The sequence below is a fragment of the Macaca mulatta genome, chromosome 2 (assembly GCF_049350105.2).
Source record: "Macaca mulatta isolate MMU2019108-1 chromosome 2, T2T-MMU8v2.0, whole genome shotgun sequence".
NCBI lineage: Eukaryota > Metazoa > Chordata > Mammalia > Primates > Cercopithecidae > Macaca > Macaca mulatta.
The window spans coordinates 108,597,043-108,612,161 of record NC_133407.1 but is presented as its reverse complement, the minus strand read 5'-3'; positions in this window follow the sequence as shown (position 1 = coordinate 108,612,161).

The following is a 15,119-nucleotide window of genomic DNA, read 5'->3' as shown; positions in this document are numbered from 1 at the left end:
GGAGCAGTCCCCCAGTCAATCCTTGTTTCAAGCTCCATTTCTGAGGAACCCAACCTAAGGCATTGCCTCTGGGACTGTCAAAGGAGGTGATTTCTGCAGAAGGGAGTAATGGAGCTGGCTTTCTGCTTCTTGACCCCTTGCTAATCTCAACACTCTACTATGTTTCTGTCGGGCAAGCTCTGTGGGCGTTTGAGAAGACTCCAGGGACTCCATCAGTTTGATAACCAGGCCTCAGGCCCAGAGGAAATTCAGCATACATCTGCCCACTGCCAGGCTCAACCCACACTACTGCAAGCCTTTGGAGGAGCAGGTGAGCTCATTAAATCCATCTGTGCCACCTTCCAGCACAGCAGGTATTTTTAACTACATGGCACCTACTGTATCCCTGGGCACCTTGAGTGAGGGTCTATGACTCACCTGCAAGATTGGCAAGATGTGCCAAAGGGCATCCTTGTTATATTTAGCTAGGACTGTTTTCAAAAGATTTAGGGTTGGGATTTAAAAAAAAAAGTTTCCTGGTTCCAGCTTGTGCTGAGCATCACAATGAGCCTGAAGCCCAGGGCTAGAGTGGCCTGGCTGAGGCTATTCCTGTTCTCCACTGGCTCCACCAAGGACACCAGGGCAAGTGAAAGGGGAGAGGCTGAGTAGCTCAGTGGTACTTCCTAAGGGGTCATGGAGAGTCCTCAAAGGGCAGAGAATGCCCCCAGCATGATCACAGGATGCTGGGGGCTCTAGGAGCACAGACAAGGCTGGTGACCATCATTCAGGTTCTAGCTTTGACTTTTACCAACGTTTTCTTGAGCCAGTTACTCTCCCTGTTTCCACATGCTTTTCCTTTTCTGTTAAATAAAAATAATACCCAGCTCACAAGGTCTCTGGGGAGTGCCATGTAATTAGTGTGTGAAAAGGCTTTGTAAACTGTGAAGTGCTGGTCAGGCAGCCATTATTAGGGGGAGACTGAAAGAGAGCCCTCAGAGTCTCCAGTATTTGCCCTCCCACCTAGGTGGGGCTGGAGGACCTAAGCCAGGCAGACACCTGCAGTGCCCTGGGAGAGGAACTACCTCATGGGAAGCAGCTTTTCATTCATGACTTCAGTCACCATGTCACTTTGTTTTCACAACTTTTCTGTGGAAAGGTTTTTGTTTAGGGGTGTTTAATTGAGGCCGCCTGTTTTCGTGTGGGCAGCTACATATCCAGACAGGATGGGTTGAAGGTGGCCTATGTTTTGATCAGGAAAGAGATGAATTCTGGGCCTGCTCTGCTGTCAAATATCCTCCTCTGTGACCACTAAGGACTCACAGATACACTGTGTTCCAGCAAAGCCCAGATGCCAGTCGGTGTCTGCAGCGCAGGAGGCTGACTGGGGAGCTGCTCCAGTGCACTTTGGTTCACACTGCTCTTCCCAAAGACAGCTATTTAAGGAGAAATTTTTTGCCTCTCTGCATATAGTCAGCAAAAGGAAATGTATTTGCATTTCTTATAAGTCCTGTGAACCAGGAAGATAGGCTCAAGCAATTCTTTCTTTTGGTGAGTTCTCAAAGAAAAGACCTTTTTTCAATTAGCAAGCAAATGTTCAGCCTCTTCTGGGTGTCCAGCCTCATGCTCGGATGTGAGCAGGGTTTAAATAGATGGCAGTACCCTGGTTCTTGATTTACAAACCACTAGAGCAGTCAGTACTGGACTTGGAGCTAAAAGACCCTGGCCAAGTTACTTAACCTATCTGGGACTTGCTTTCCTCGTCTTTAAAATGGGAATTGAAAAGATTGTTATGAGGATGAAATACGCTAAGGGGCACTAAGTTTTCATAGAGTTTTTTTTTTTTTTTTTTTTTTTTTTTTTTTTTGAGACGGAGTCTCGCTCTGTCGCCCAGGCTGGAGTGCAGTGGCGCGATCTCGGCTCACTGAAAGCTCCGCCTCTCGGGTTCACGCCATTCTCCTGCCTCAGTCCCCCAAGTAGCTGGGACTGCTGGCGCCCGCCACCTCACCCGGCTAGTTTTTTTGTACTTTTTTTAGTAGAGACGAGGTTTCACTGTGTTAGCCAGGATGGTCTCGATCTCCTGACCTCATGATCCATCTGCCTCGGCCTCCCAAAGTGCTGGGATTACAGGCTTGAGCCACTGCGCCCGGCCTACCATAGAGTTTTAAAGCACTCACTTCTACAACTGACAAACTGGACTACATGTTCCTTTATATCCAGGGCCCCAAGATGGCATGTGGGACGGAGTAGTTGTTCAGGAAAATTTGTTTCATGAGTCAGTGAATGAATGAATAAGTGAATAAAATATAGATAAAGAAACCGAGATTCAGATTGGAGAGGTGACTGCCCAAGATTGTTCAGTGGTTGTTAAAAAGAGAGGACTCAAAGCAGATCTTTTAACTTCTCTTCATTTTAGAGAATTTTACCAGGATCTTTATTGTCACAAGATTAAGATTAAGCATTACTAATAAAGAATAAACTACAAGCACCCACAAAGCAGGGTATCTTAGCTTCTTCGGTACTGTGTGCTAGTTTATTCAATAAATACTGAGGGGCATACTAGTTACTATGGGAGGTGTGACTACTTAAAAGGAGGAAGCATTCCTCATATATCACAGATTTGCAAATTGGTTTGTGGTAGCAAATGATTACCCCCGCCCTAAAAGCATAAAAGATAGAATCGTAGTAACAGAGTGAGGAATGAATGAAACCAAAAACCTAGAATGCAGTGAGTTGCTTTTGAGAAATGAAACACAAACCTTAATTTCTTGGCAGCCAAAGAAAAGAAGGAAACAGATTACATTAGTGCCCACTTGACTAATATAAGGAAGGACTGCAGAATATCAGTAGGCAAATTCTCTTATCCCTGAGAGGAATCTGTACTGTGTGCTGGTTTATTTGGAGAAGAGTTTGTCCAAAGGTATCTGTATAAGGACATTGAATAACTGTGTAGACAGTGTCTTGCATGGTAGTGCCAAGATGTTTCTTCCATGATCCTTTAACATTTCAATTCTCAAGAAAAGCCAAAGAGGCGTTGGGTTCAAGTTGAAGGCCAAGACATGGTCCCCACCTCAGCTCCTTTACCTCAACATTTTTTTTCTTTTCTTTACTTTATTTATTTATTTATTCTGAGATGGAGTCTTGCTCTATCACCCAGGCTGGAGTGCAGTGGTGCAATCTCAACTCACTGCAACCTCTGCCCCCAGGATTCTAGCAATTCTCCTACCTCAGCCTCCTGTGTAGCTGAGATTACAGGCACCCGTCACCACACCTGGCTAATTTTTTTGTATTTGTAGTAGAGATGGGGTTTGGCCATGTTAGCCAGACTGGTCTCAAACCCTTGACCTCAGCAGATCCACCCGCCTCAGCCTCCCAAAGTGTTGGGATTACAGATGTGAGCCACCACACTGGGCTCCCTCAACATTTCATGGAAAAGTCAGAAGACATGTGTGTGCCTGTGGAGTTGGTTTGTGTTTAAGGAATAAGACTATAAAGGTGCTGGGAAGCAAGAATGGTAGCCTGTATCGGGCAGAATGTTCCAGAGAATTCTGGAAGATAGAAAACACATGAGTCGCAATTGAGTTGGCAAAGTAAAATAGGCCCGCAGAAGCTTTCTCTCTCAACTCCTAAGGAAATGTCAAAAATAGTAAAAAATAATAATAATAAATGAGAAAAATGTACCAGTAAGAGTCAGACAAGGGCATAATCTAGTGACGTAAGAATTAAGAAGTGATGACAGAGGAAAAAATAACTCAGAAGATGATGGAGTGCAGTGTACATACCTCTTACACGTGGCTCTGGTGAGTCAGCAGAATGATGACAATTCTACTCATAGCCCACCCCACCTTTCTGGAGAGAAGTGATATTTTCTTTTCCCCTTTCTATTTGGGGTTGGGAGTGGGGGACAGAGTAAGAGTGATGGGAGCAGCCACTGAGAAGATAAGGTAAAACTGGGGAGATAATTTCTCAGGACAAAAACAAGGGCTTCAGGACTCCACAGTGAATTAGAAGAGCAATCATTCCTGCTCCAGGCACTCAGGTTACAGAGAAGTAGATAGAACAAAAAATACTTATAGGGAAATTCTTCATGGAATATAGACTGTGTGGTTATAGCTGTCCACATTCAACATGACCAAGTTAACAGGAACAGCATGGTAACAATGAAAACATTTTACAATAAACAAAAGGAAAGACAAGAACAAAACATGCAAAGGATAGTTGAAGATCATATTCTAAAATAAAACACAAACTCAAAAAACAGAAAAGATTCCTCATGAGTGCTATTTCTAATGGGACCATGAATTCAATAAAAGAAGAACTGAGGCTGGCTACGGTGGCTCACGCTTGTAATCCCAGCACTTCGGGAGGCTGAGGCGGGCGGATCACGAGGTCAGGAGTTCGAGGCCAGCCTGACCAACAATGGTGAAACCCCGTCTCTACTAAAAATACAAAAATTAGCTGAGCATGGTGGTGTGCACCTGTAATCCCAGCTACTTAGGAGGCTGAGGCAGGAGAATCGCTCAAACCGGGTTGGCGAAGGTCACAGTGAGCCAAAATCGCACCACTGCACTCCAGCCTGGGTGACAGAGTGGGACTCTGTCTCAAAAATAAATAAATTTTTAAAACAGTGCCTAATGGCAAAAAAATGTTTTAAAAAAAAAAAGAAGAAATGAAAGGTATGTTGATAAGTTAATAGACTGAAATTCAAATAGATCTTTCAGAACTAAGAAAACAAATTGAGGACCAAAACAATACCACTAAAGAGTTAATAAAAATATTACAAACAGTAAGAAACAGGAAATAGAAGGCTCAAAATCAATTTGCGATCATAAAGGAAAAACTTATAACAATCATGATATGCAAAGAAAAACTACAAAAATATTAATGCAATTAGAGAGAAGATAATAAATATGTACAGAGATAAGCCAGTGCAAAGAAAATTGGAATGCCCGAAGAAGTCAACAATTTGAACATCCTAAAACCTTCTAGAAGAAAAATATTCCAATGTGCTAAACACACAGGTGCATATACAGTTGGCTCTCCATATTCATGGGTTCCACATCATTGGATTCAACCAACTGCAGATTGAAAATATTTGGGAAAAAAATACCCCAATACAACAAGAATAATACAAATTCAAGAAAACAATACAGTATAACAACTATTTATATAGCATTCACATTGTATTAGGTATTATGAATAATCTAGAGATGACTTAAAGTATATGAGACTCCTCTGTAAAATAGGTATATATTTTTAAAAGTATATGGGAGGATGTGTGTAGGTTATATGCAAATACTACACCATTTTATAGAAGGGACTTGAGCATCCTCGAATTTTGGTTTCTGCAATGAGTCCTGGTCAATCCCCCATGGATACCAAGGAACAACTGTGTGCATTAGTTATACATATACCTATGTGCATGTGTATATATACATATATAACCAATCCCCTGAGGATATGGAGGAGATAGATAGATAGATAGATAGATAGATAGAGACATAGGTGGCCGGGCGCGGTGGCTCACGCCTGTAATCACAGCATTTTGCGAGGCCGAGGCAGGCGGATCACCAGGTCAGGAGATCGAGACCATCCTGTCTAACACAGTGAAACCCCGTGCCTACTAAAAATACAAAAAAATTAGCCGGGCATGGTGGCCGGCGCCTGTAGTCCCAGCTACTCAGGAGGCTGAGGCAGGAGAATGGCATGAACCCAGGAGGTGGAGCTTGCAGTGAGCCAAGATCGCACCACTGCACTCTAGCCTGGGTGACAGAGCGAGACTCCATCTAAAAAAAAAAAAAAAAAAAAGATATAGGTATTCGCAAAATCTCCATAGCAATGAAATGGTCTGCAACAAAGCAAAGTAAGAGAATCACCTGTGATTCAGAAAAGCAGGAGGAACCTGAGCCTTTGAAGGTAAATAAAGACCAAGCCAAAGGGCACTTCACACCTTGAGGTCATCTTTAGGGAAAAGTAGCCTAGGATTTCCTCATAGGGAAGCAGACAGTAAGGGGAAGAGGTAGGAATGAACAGTAGACCAAGCCTTAGACCTGAGCAGTAATAGATCCAAAGCCACAAAATTTTGCACAAACCCAAGACTCAGAGGGGGTTACACTTTGAGGAAAAGGGTGAAGTTAAAGGTATCCTACCTAGCAGAGGCTGACTTCAAGAAACATTGACTCAGAATCAGTTCTGGCAGAGGAGGAAAAATGAAAACTTCTGAGATTTGAAGGCAAGTGGCCAACCCTCCTGTAGCTGTGACGTCTGAATGTACACTGAAATATACCAGAATATCCCAAAATAAGAATTTAGAAGGACCCAGGTCCACAGTGCCCAAAGCTCCTGACAGAGGCAATCATGTACCCACAACACAGCCCTCATAAAATTCCCACTGGAAAAGTCCCATCATAAATGAACTCATAATATAAAATCAGAAAATGCCCAAGGAAGCAAGCCATCATGAATAAGTGCCAAAAGAAAAAAAATAGAATTATTAAATATAAACTATGATTTTAATGTGATTAAGTAAATAACAGAGATAATTTGAAACTAAGTAAGAAGCAGGAGCTTATAAAAATAAGCAGACGTTTTTAAAAGAACCAAACAAAACTTCTGGAAATAAAGAATGTAATAGAAATTAAAATCTCTGTAGAAGAGTTGAAAAGCAAAATAGACACAACTGCAGAGAGAATCTGTAATTTCAAACATAGATCCAAAGAAAATACACAGAATGCAGCCAGAGACAGAAAGATATGGAAAAGTCTCGTTAAGAACATTGAAGGATGGAGTGAAAAGGTCCAATATAGATCTAATCAGGGCTCCAAAAGCAGATAATAGAGAGTGCGATAAGAGGTAATTTTCAAAGATATAATAGCTGAGGGTTTTGGAGAATTGAGTAAAGACATAAATCCCCATATTTAGAAAGTTTTTGAAACTCCCAAACAGGGTAAGTCATAAGGTGGACATACTCAGACACACTGTAGTGAAACTACAGAATGTCAAAGACAAAGAGAAGATCTTAAAAGAAACCTGAGGGGAAAAAAAAGACAGATTACTCACAAAGGAGCAAGGATAGATCAAATTTGACTTCTCAACATCAAACATGGAAGCCGGAAGAGAGTGAAATGATGTCTTCAAAGTGGTGATAGAAATAATTGTGAACTAGATTTATAAGCCCAGCAAAACCATTTCTCTAGAATGAGTAAAATAGAGATATCTTCAGTAACGTCAACAGTAAGAGAGTTTGCCACTGACAAATCCTCACTACAGAGACATCTAAGAGATGTACTGCAGAAAGAAAGAAAATATCCTAGAATAAAATAAAATAGCTTAGTGATTTTTCCCACTCCACCAGACCCTCCCTGAAACATTACTTCCTTCCTTCTGCTTTGGAGCAGATTGCCCTTCACTTCCTTGCCCACCTGGAAAATACCTACTCTTCTCCTAGGAATCACTTTTTCTGTGAATCCCTCTCTGAATCCCCACCTAGAACTGATGCCTCTTTCCCTTGAACCTCCACTGAACTTTTGGGATTTTTTGTTTGTTTGTTTTTTGAAACAGGGCCCCACTCTGTCGCCCAGGTTGGAGTGCAATGGCGTGACCTCAGCCCACTGCAGCCTACACCTCCTGGGCTCAGGTGATCCTCCCACCTCAGCCTCCCAAGTAGCTGGGACTATGGGCATACACCACCACGCCCAATTATAATTTTTGTATTATTTTGTGGAGACACGATTTTGCTGTGTTGCCCAGGCTGGGTCTTGAACTCCTGAGCTTGAGCAATCTGCCCACCTCACCCTCCCAATCCACTGAACTTTCTATGAACTTTTAGAATACTTCCCTTCACTTATTTATCTATCTTTTTCCCTTCCTACACTGTGATCTCCTTGAGGGAAAACTTTAGGATGAATCTCTATATCCTCGGCTTAGACTATCACTGTTAGCAATGATTATTTCTTGGCAATGGGAATTTTACATCAACAAGCTCATTATTCTCTAGAGAAAGAAAAAAATTAAGTAGGATTCTAAGGCTGATGAAGGATGGAAAAAAAGCAGATGACTGCAGCGGGTAACAAAAAGAGGAGTGGAAAATTGGGAACTCTTAGATGTAGTGATACCCAGGGAATGAAACTGGGCATGGGAGGGGAGTGATGGCAGATGAGTTTTCATTTTAGGCCTTTCTAGTGGTTCAACTTTGTCTCAATCAAGTGTATATGTTTCTTTAATAACCACAACAATAAAAACTTAGCAAATTGTGTAAAACCAAAAATAGAGGACATCCTCGTGAAGCGGGACCTGTTAAGTAAATTGTAATTTACCCAGGCCGTGGACACTGTGCAGCATTGAGAAAGGGAAGGTAGTCTCCGTGGATACTGTGCAGCAGTGAGAATGGGAAGGTAGTCTGTACAGAAATGGAAAGAGATCCATGATGTTATGTAAGTGAAGACATTTTAAAAACTAAGTTGATGACCAGTATGGATGTTATGATGCCAATTGTGGTTTTTTAAATCTCTATGAATATGTATATCATCCGACTCAGATCATTTTTTCTTACAAGTGGCAGAGACTCAGCTTTTAAGCAAGAAAAGGAAATGAATTGGTTCCTACAATTACCAAGTCTGGGGGAAGATCTGGAGCTTTAGCTGTAACTCAATCTAGGGGCTCAAAGAGCTCTAGGCTCGGGAAGACAGCACCTTGCCCCCAGAGTACCCCAACAGTTCTGGGATGGAGAGGATGGCCCAGCTTGCATATGGGCTGGGGGAGGGGAATGCTCTTAGGACCAGGCCTGGGCCATATCCCAACCCTTGTCCCAGGAGGTGGGGTCAGTCTCCCTCAGTTGAGTCTCATAGGCTAAACAAAAAATATAAGCTAGATGGGGAGTGGTCCCCAAAGAAATTGGGTTATTGTTTTCAGGGGACGGTGGAATGGATTTTGGATGGATTAACTCAATTGATGTCTACCACATACACATATGTTACATGATCCTACATGACTGGTAAAAGCTCTGGAAGGAGACACTTAAGCTTGGGTTAGTGGAGAGGAGCAAGTCCCCTTTTTGAGAGGCTTACACAAACCCAGGGGATGACACATTACTGTACCCCTGCCACTGTTTCTTTCCAGGATCAGTTGTCACAAAACTATCTTGTTCAAAAATTTTGGGCTGTAAGTGGCAAAAACCCTCTCAGATGGGCTTAAGCAGAAGGTAGGGGAAAGTTGCTAAAAGAATCCAAGGGTCCCACAGAATGCTCACACTGTAGAAGAGAACCAGGCACCATTCTCCCCAGCTGCTGGCAGGAAAGACAGAGGCTGTGAAGGACTGCCACTCTTTCCTCTTTTTATTTTTTTAAGTTGACTTTATTGAGGTATAATTTACATAAAATCACATGCACTTTTTTTTTTTCTTTTGAGTTGAAGTCTTGCTCTGTCAACCAGGTTGGAGTGCAATGGCATAATCTCAGCTCACTGCAATCTTCACCTCCAGGATTCAAGCCATTCTCCTGCCTCAGCCTCCTGAGTAGCTGGGATTACAGGCATGCGCCACCACACCTGGCTAATTTTTGTAATTTTAGTAGAGACGGGGTTTCACCATGCTGGTCAGGCTGGTCTTGAACTCCTGACCTCAAGCAATCCACCCACCTCAGCCTCCCAAAGTGCTGGGATTACAGGTGTGAGCCACCGTGCCTGGTCCAAATGCACATATTTTAAGTGTATAGAAAGGTGACTTTTGACAAATGCCTACACCTATATAATCACTACACCCCCCTCAGAGTTCCCTCAGGCCCCTTGCTGTCCAACTCCCCTCGCTCCCTGCCCCAGGAAGCCATTGTTCTGATTTCTACCACCTTAGATTTGTTTTGTCTTTCCTAGATCATTGTAAAAATGAAACCACACAGCATGTCCTCTTTTGCATCTCTCAGATGCTCTTTTTGGATATCACAGGGCCCCTGGGCTCTGCGTCTCTCTGCAGGTTTTTGCTGTTCTCTATTTGCCCACTTCCTGTCTGTATATGCCCATGCATGGGGCCAAAGGGGGCCGCCCCTAAATCCCTTTGTCTTTGTCATGTGACCAAGAGTGACCTACCTCATTTCTCAATGACAATCTAAATTTCTGAAAGATAAGATTTAAGGGTCCAGCTCAGGCAGTGTCAGACTGTGTGCCCACCAGCTCTGGCCAGAGGAGTGGGGTCAGAGCAGCCACATGAGACCATAGGGCCCATCCTGTGAGTGCAAAGGTGGCTTCAGGTCTTGGAGAATGAAGAAGATGAGCAGATACCCCTGAAAGTCCACCACAATGGAAATTGCTCACTGTAAGTGTCTGGCGGACAGGCGCCCTTTACTGCTAACTAGAAAGGTGGTTTAGAAGCTATAATCAGCAAGCATGCTGATGGAAAAGTTGAGGCTTTGCTGAAAATAAAAAGTCTTCTTGGGCAGCTCTAGGGCCCTTTAATTTGGGCAGGAGAACAAGAGAACCACTAGTTACTGGTAAGTATTCGGCATAGGCTGACTCATTACTCCTCATGTGAGGCATGTGAAGTGGGCACTAGTACCCCATTTCATATATGGTAAAAGAGGGGCTCAGAACAAGCCACTTCACTACTCACAGTGCTGTCTTTTCCAGCGAGCAGGCCACAGGAGTGCCCATGAGCAATCCTCAGACTTTCCTTAAAAAAAAAGAAAAAGAAAAGAAAAAAAAGCAGGCCTGAATCAGCTTTAATAATTAAATGATACTTGATAGCATTGCAGAGTTCTGCCCCTAAGACAGGGCAGAGGGGCCCCTGGAAGATGCTGAAGGTAGGACATTCCCATCACCCACCTCTTCAGTGGAAGCCTCTGATTGTTGGGTTGACCTTGAGCTGTGCAGTGACCCACCAGAATCACTAGAGTGAATCAGCCACTTTTAGAATGCATCTCAATGGCAAACCAGCTGACCTCTGGAATACAGTCCTTTTAAACCCTCCAGGTGCTGCGGAGGGCCTGCTGGAGGCGGCAAGGTAGGGTCTGGCCTCACCGGCATGGATGCTGTGGTTGGCAGCAATAGGCCCGCACAGCAGCCTTTCCCCTGAGGCCCCCTCCTGAGGCCCCCTCTGGGGCTCCCTCCTGCCCTACCCTTGTATGTTAAGCTATGCCTAGGACAACTTAGTAGAAGGGGATATACAAAACAGTTTAGTGGTGGTACTAGAGGAATGGGATTTTGAGTTATTTAAAAACTTTTCTGTAATAGGGTTATTATTTTTACAGCTAACTTGAATTTCCCCAGCCCTTACCAAACTAGAGGAACAGATTGAGGGTCACACTAGCCGTAATGAGTTGCATTGGTTTGGACACCTAACAGATCGATGGATTGATAAGCGGCTGATTAGACAGCAATATTGTAATGTATTTGAAGCCTCATTGAAGCTCAGAGGCACAGAACACTGAAATCAATTAATAATGTCTGCCGGGGCAGTAACAGTATATGAATTTTGTATTTGTCATTCCAGACTTAGAGACTCCAGTTTGCCTAGGCCTAATGTTGTTATTATTATTATTATTTCAGACGGAGTCTTGCTTGTTGCCCAGGCTGGAGTGCAGTGGCACGATCTCGGCTCACTGCAAGCTCCGCCTCCTGGATTCACGCCATTCTCCTGCCCCAGCCACCTGAGTAGCTGGGACTACAGGCGCCCACCACTATGCCCGGCTAATTTTTTGTATTTTTAGTAGAGACGGGGTTTCACTGTATTAGCCAGGATGGTCTCGATTTCCTGACCTCGTGATCCGCCCTCCTCAGCCTCCCAATATGCCTATTATTTTTTAAAATTGAGGTATAATTAGCACACAACAAAGTACAATGATAGGAGTTCAGCTTGATGGATTTTGACAAATGTCTACACCCCTGGAACTACCACCCAAAACAAGATATAGAACGTTTTCATCAGCCGGCAAAGTTCCCTTATATCCCTCTTAGTTACTGGGCCCCAGCCACATTCTGATTCCTATCACCATAAGTTTTGACTGTTCTTGGATTGCATAGAAACGAATGTGGACTCTTGTATCTGGCTTCTTTCATTCAGCACAATGCCTGTGAGATTCATTCATCCAATTGCTTATATTGTTAGTTCTCTCTTGTAAGTTGCTGAGTGCATTTCACTATATGGAAAATGTATTTATCCTTTCTCCTGTTGAGAGACTTTTGGGTTGTTTTCAGTTTGGGGCTATTATGAATAAAGTTGCCTATGAACATTGAGACACAAATCATCTTGTGGGCATGTGCTTTCACTTCTCTTGAGTGAATATCTAAGAATGAAATGACTGGATTGTAAGGCAGATGTATGTACGTTTAGTTTTATAAGAAACCTTTGGGAAACAGTTTCCCAAAATGATTTTACTGTTTTGCATTCCCACCAGCAGTTGCCCCACATGTTCCCCACGTGGGTGTCACTGTGATTGCAGCCATGCTGGTGGCATGAATGGTATTTCATGACAGCTTTAATTTCCATTTCCCTGGTGACTAAAAATGTTGAGGCCTGTTTCATATGTTTAGTGGCTACTTGTATAGCTTCTTTTGTTAAGTGTTTCTACGTGTTATTGATTATTAAAATAGTTTTATCCTTAAAAGGGAGTGTATGGGAAGCTCCTCTGTGGAGTGGGATCTGGCTTACATATTAAGTTTAGTTCATTGTCGTTTGGTTGCTGCTGAACTCATAGACTCCCATACCTGACTGCCTGGATCTCTCGCCTCTGGTAACCAGGTGCCTTCTTTTCCTGTGCCTCTGGCCCTTTGAGCTCCCTGCTGCGGGAGCTCTCCCTCACGCTGCCATGAGACGCCACCGTCTTGAATTCTGCTTCCATCCTGCCACAAGCTCCTGGTGGCCCTGCCCTTCAGAGCGGCTGTGCCTGCCACTTGGTGACCACCTCACAGTCCCCACTCTGGCTGGTCCAGCCCTGCCTCACCTCCTGGCTCCCCTGTCAGAGCCAGGCTTTTGGAAGTGGCTGCACTGGGAAGTCTGTGGGTTCAAAGGCATTGATTTGGCCCCCTTTAATAGCAGCTGCTAAAGCGACACGGTGAATGGTAGTCTGGTTGTTGGGCTTGGGTTTTTTCCCTAAGTACATTGCTGGTACTTTTTCCCTAATGAAAAATAAAAATATCAACTATTTGTCACGATTCGTGGCGGGGGAAGGAAAATGTCAACAACCTAAGCAGACAGAAGTGCCGTCTTCTCACAAAAGCCTGTCGTCGCCAAGTTCACCGCCTCTTTCCCCAGCACTCTCCCCATGCATTACTTCTTAATTAAGATCACTATTTTAGTTGTGCAGGAGTCATAATCATGGGAATAGAGCTTGCATCTTTGGCTGTGTCTCACTGAGATGCGTTAATGGCACATTCTCCTGCTATGTGCTTCACAGGGAAATGAATAAAATCAATTAGTAATCAGGGCTTTTCCTGCCACGCATCCAGCAGCCTGGGATGTCCAGGCCAGAAAGACAGTGGACACAACTATCAGAGTACCAAGGACCAAAGCCATGAGGGGTGGGGGCGGAGGACAGTGCCGTAAATTTGCTTGGCAACCTGTTTCCAGGATGCACAAGGGTGTTGGGTGGTGGTATGACCTGGGCTTAGGTTCAGCTATGCCATAAACTGACCATGATCAGACCAACTCTTACTCTCCTCCACCCTGTTTTCACCTCTGTAAAATGGGGACAATGATGCTTGCCTTGTCCATTCATGCATTCAACAAACATGTTGAGCCCTGTGCCAGGTGGTGGGGATGGCACTCAAACAGCACAGACACCATCTCTGGTTTCATGGAGCGGGCACTCTGGGTGGGGAGTCAGACATTAGAATCAGGAAGTTAGTAGCACGTGAGGAGTGTTTAGATGGGGAATATGAGGAGCTATGGGAACCTAGAGGAAGGGCACTGTGTCAGTCCATTTTGTGTCACTGTAAGGGAATACCTGAGGCTGGGTAGTTCATAAAGAAAAGAGGCTTCTTTGGCTCATGTTTCTGCAGGCTGCACAGGAAGCATGGCGCTGGCATCTGCTTGGCTTCTGATGAGGCCTCAAGGAGCTTCTGCTCATGGCAGAAGGTGAAGCGGGAGCAGCACATCCTCACATGGTAAGAGAGGGAGCAAGACAGAGTGGGAGGTGCCAAGCTCCTTTTGCAACAACCAGATCTCATGCGAACTCATTACTGTGGGAAGGGCACCGAGCCATTTGTGAGGGATCCATCCTCACGACTCAAACACCTGCATGGCCTTTTGGTGCTGCCAGGCCCCACCTCCAACACTGGGGATTACATTTCAACATGAGATTTGGAGGGAACAAACATCAAACCATATTAAGCCCTAAAGCCAGGCATGGAGGACTGGGGAGGACTTCCAGGGAAGGTGGCATCTGAGAATTAGTTAGGCAAAGAGATGTGAGAAGAGCATTCTAGACTGGGGAAAGCATGCATGGAGGGATGGCTTCAGTAAGAGAAATACAGAGTGTGTTAAGGAAAAGCTAAAGGACTTACAGGAGACTGGGCCTGGGAGACATAGTGGGTAGAGAGAAAGGACGACTAGAGAAAGCTAAGCAGAGGCCAGGTTTGGGGGCTGTTCTGAATATCTAGGGAGATATTGCATGTGGAAAATCCTTATAAATCATGGAATGCTGTGCAAATATAAGGAGTTATGACAGCCAGACTCCCAGAAGGGGCTCCAGTGAGCCTCACCTCCCAGTAGTCCACCTTGTGTAGTCCCCTTCAATTCTGAACCAGGGCTAATCCCATGGAATTGCTAGAATTTGCGATGGGAGCAGAAGGGTGTGATTTTTGAGGCTAGGTCATAGAATCTACCTTGGTCTCACAGACCCCTCACTCTGGGAAAAGCTGAACTCCACGTGATGGGGTCATCCAAGCAATCCTGCAGATTGGTGCATGTGAAAAGGAACTGAGGCCTCCCACCAATACCCAGTACCAGTTGGCTTCTATGATCACAGCCTTCAGATGTACTCAGCCCCAGCTGACTGCTTGACTGCAACCTCATGAGACACTGAGCCATAACCATCTGACCAAGCTGTTCTCCCAGTTCCTGATTCACAAAAGCCATAAGAGATTATCTTGAGGGAAAGGTGCTTATCCCCAGAGCTGTGTGCTGTGACAGGCCAGGCCACCCAGACATTCAATTTACT